Source organism: Triticum dicoccoides, chromosome 7A (assembly GCF_002162155.2).
Source record: "Triticum dicoccoides isolate Atlit2015 ecotype Zavitan chromosome 7A, WEW_v2.0, whole genome shotgun sequence".
NCBI classification, from domain to species: Eukaryota; Viridiplantae; Streptophyta; class Magnoliopsida; order Poales; family Poaceae; genus Triticum; species Triticum dicoccoides.
This window is the reverse complement of record NC_041392.1, coordinates 62,552,617-62,556,874: the sequence shown is the minus strand read 5'-3', so window position 1 is coordinate 62,556,874 and position 4,258 is coordinate 62,552,617.

Below are 4,258 nucleotides of genomic sequence, written 5' to 3'. Positions count from 1 at the left end.
CGGCCCTCGTCCTGTCTATGATTCGGATGTGGTATATACATTATCTTTATAACTATAGGTTCATTTATTTTTTATGAAAATTATGCCGACCAACGTGACATAGACTTTATTTATGTAGGATGTATGTGAATCGGAAATGCCAACCGACCCTATTGTCGAGAGGTTAAATTTAGTTAAAGAAGAAAACAATTTTTTGAAGCAAAAAATAAAAAAATTTGAGGAGGAGAAGATGATATTGGAGTTGCATGTTGCGGATGTCGTCGATGATCACAAGATCAAGATGGATGCAATGCGCTTGAAGATTAGAAAGATTAGAAAATATGTCATTCATACCGAGGCTTGGTATCATTATGCCGTTGGATTAATTTTTACCTTGGTTGCGATTATGATCGCATTTGTTTTCGCATTGAAATGTTTTACATAGTTTCAATGTATGGTTTAATTAATTAGATGCTCTGGAGAGCTATATGTTGTTAGATGAGAACTATGTATGTACTTTGGTTTTAATGTGATGATGAACTTCTATTAATTTGGACACTTAATTATATATAATGCACGCAGATGAACCGGCAATGGATGTACGGTGATAGACACACCTCCGAGTACATTAAGGGCGTGCATGAGTTTCTCGATGCGGCTGAGGCAAACAAGCAGAATGGTTTTATGTGTTGTCCATGCACTGAATGTGGGAATACGAGGTCTTACTCTAACCGGAAAATCTTTCACTCCCACCTGCTTTACAACCACACTATAATGTTTCGACGAGGCACGGAGAAATAGGGGTTAATGATGGAAGACGACGAAGAAGAAGAGGACGATGACAACTATGTGCCCCCTGAATACGGTGATGCTGCAACGGGGGGGAGCTGGTGAAGATCAAGAGGAACCAGACAATGTGCCCAATGATGCTGCAACTGGTGAAGCTGGTGAAGATTAAGAGGAACCAGACGATGTGCCTGATGATGATGATCTCCGTCGGGTCATTGTCGATGCAAGGACGCAATGCGAAAGTCAAAAGGAGAAGCTAAAGTTCGATCGCATGTTAGAGGATCACAAAAAGGGGTTGTACCCCAATTGCTGAAGTGGAAGGCAGAGAATGTTGTGGATGACAAAGGATTTGAGAAGCTACTGAAAATATTAAAGAAGAAGCTTCCAAAGGATAACGCAGCAAAGAAGGTCGTATGCCCTCTAGCATTGGAGGTGGAGAAGATACATGCATGCCCTAATGACTGCATCCTCTACCGGGGTGCATACAAGGATCTGAACGCATGCCCGGTATGCGGTGCATTGCGGTATAAGATCAGACGAGATGACCCTGGTGATGTTGATGGCGAGCCCCCCAGGAAGAGGGTTCCTGCGAAGGTGATGTGGTATGCTCCTATAATACCACGGTTGAAACGTCTGTTCAGAAACGAAGAGCATGCCAAGTTCATGCGATGGCACAGTGAGAATCGGAAGAAAGATGGGAAGTTGAGAGCACCCGCTGATGGGTCGCAATGGAGAAAAATCGAGAGAAAGTACTGGGATGAGTTTGCAAAGGACCCAAGGAATGTATGGTTTGCTTTAAGCGCGGATGGCATTAATCCTTTCGGGGAGCAGAGCAGCAATCATAGCACCTGGCCCGTGACTCTATGTATGTATAACCTTCCTCCTTGGATGTGCATGAAGCGTAAGTTCATTATGATGCCAGTTCTCATCCAAGGCCCTAAGAAGCCCGACAACGACATTGATGTGTACCTAAGGCCATTAGTTGAAGAACTTTTACAGCTGTGGAATGGAAACGGTGTACGTACGTGGGATGAGCACAGACAGGGGGAATTTAACCTAAAGGCGTTGCTGTTCGTGACCATCAACCATTGGCCCGCTCTCAGTAACCTTTTAGGACAGACAAACAAAGGATACCACGCATGCACGCACTGTTTAGATGATACTGAAAGTATATACCTGGACAAATGCAAGAAGAATGTGTACTTGGGCCATCGTCGATTTCTTCCGACCAACCATCAATGTCGGAAGAAAGGCAAGCATTTCAAAGGCGGGGCAGATCACCGGAAGAAGCCCGCCATGCGTACCAGTGATCACGTACTAGCTATGGTCAATGATTTACACGTAATCTTTGGAAAGGGTCCCGGCGGACTAGCTGTTCTGAATGACGCTGAGGGACACGCACCCATGTGGAAGAATAAATCTATATTTTGGGACCTACCCTACTGGAAAGACCTAGAGGTCCGCTCTTCAATCAACGTGATGCACGTGACGAAGAACCTTTGCGTGAACCTGCTAGGCTTCTTGGGCGTGTATGGGAAGACAAAAGATACACCTGAGGCACGGGAGGACCTGCAACGTTTGCACGAAAAAGACGGCATGCCTCCGAAGCAGTATAAAGGTCCTGCCAGCTACGCTCTTACGAAAGAAGAGAAAGAAATCTTCTTTGAATGCCTTCTCAGTATGAAGGTCACGACTGGCTTCTCGTCGAATATAAAAGGAATAATAAATATGCCAGAGAAAAAGTTTCAGAACCTAAAGTCTCATGACTGCCACGTGATTATGAAGCAACTGCTTCCGGTTGCATTGAGGGGCTTCTACCGGAAAACGTCCGATTAGCCATTGTGAAGCTATGTCCATTCCTCAATGCAATCTCTCAGAAGGTGATTGATCCAGAAATCATACCAAGGCTAAGGAGTGATGTGGCACAATGTCTTGTCAGTTTCGAGCTGGTGTTCCCACCATCCTTCTTCAATGTCATGACGCACGTCCTAATTCATCTAGTCGACGAGATTGTCATCCTGGGGCCCGTATTTCTACACAATACGTTCCATTTTGAGAGGTTCATGGGAGTCCTAAAGAAATATGTCTGTAACCGCCCTAGGCCAGAAGGAAGCATCTCCATGGGCCATCAAATAGAGGATGTTATCGGGTTTTGTGTTGACTTCATTCCTGGCCTTAAGAAGATAGGTCTCCCTAAATCGCGGTATGAGGGGAGACTGACTGGAAAAGGCACTCTTGGAAGTGACTCAATAATATGCAGGGACGGATATTCTTGGTCTCAAGCACACTACACACTTCTACAAAACTCTACCTTGGTGACCCCGTATGTCGATGAACACAAGAACATTCTGCGCTCCAAACAGCCGGAGCAGTGCGACGGCTGGATTACATGTGAACACATCAGGACTTTCAGCAGTTGGTTGGAAACACGTCTCAGAGGTGACAACACTGTTTGTGATGAGTTGTACTTGTTGTCCAGGGGACCATCTTTGACTGTATTGACTTACAAAGGATACGAGATCAATGGGAATACATTTTACACGATCGCCCAAGATCAAAAGAGCACCAACCAAAACAGCGGTGTCCACTTTGATGCAGCAACCGAGAGCGGAAAGGATACATATTATGGTTACATATTGGACATATGGGAACTTGACTACGGACATGATTTTAAGGTCCCTTTGTTTAAGTGCAAATGGGTCAATCTGTCAGGCGGCGGGGTACAGGTAGACCCATAGTACGGAATGACAATAGTGGATCTAAAAAATCTTGGGTACACTGACGAACCGTTCGTCCTAGCCAATGATGTGGCACAGGTTATCTATGTGAAGGACATGTCTACCAAACCGAGAAAAACAAAAGATAAGGAAGCGAATACATCATACGATGAGCCAAAGCGCCACATAGTTCTTTCAGGAAAAAGGGACATCCTGGGAGTGTACGGCAAGACAGACATGTCTGAAGATTATGAAAAGTTTCATGAAATTCCTCCATCCAATGTCAAGGCTGACCCAAGCATCCTGATAAACGATGAAGATTATCCGTGGTTACGGCGCAATAAGCAAATGACACAAGCGAAGTAAAAGTGAAGACTTTCTCCCGCAACTCTTATGATGATACCATGCCAACTTTGTAACACACGAGTATGCTATGCCAACTTTTTCAGAGTTCATTTGAAAACTATGAATTTAGGTCAAATTTTCTCTATAGGTGCATCTATGTTCATTTTTTAGTAAAGTTAATCACAAACTTGTGATTCACACAAATTTCAAAGAATTCAAATTTTAAATATTCAAATTTGAAAACTAATGGCACTAACAGAAAGTTTATAATTTTTCTAAAACTAATGGCACTAACAGAAAGTTTATAATTTTGCTGACCTAAAAGCAAAAAGAAATAAAAAATAAAGCAAAAAACAAAAGAAAATAAATAATGTAGAAAACAAAACAAAAAATCTGGAAAACAAAAAAAATAGCATCAATAAGTTTTT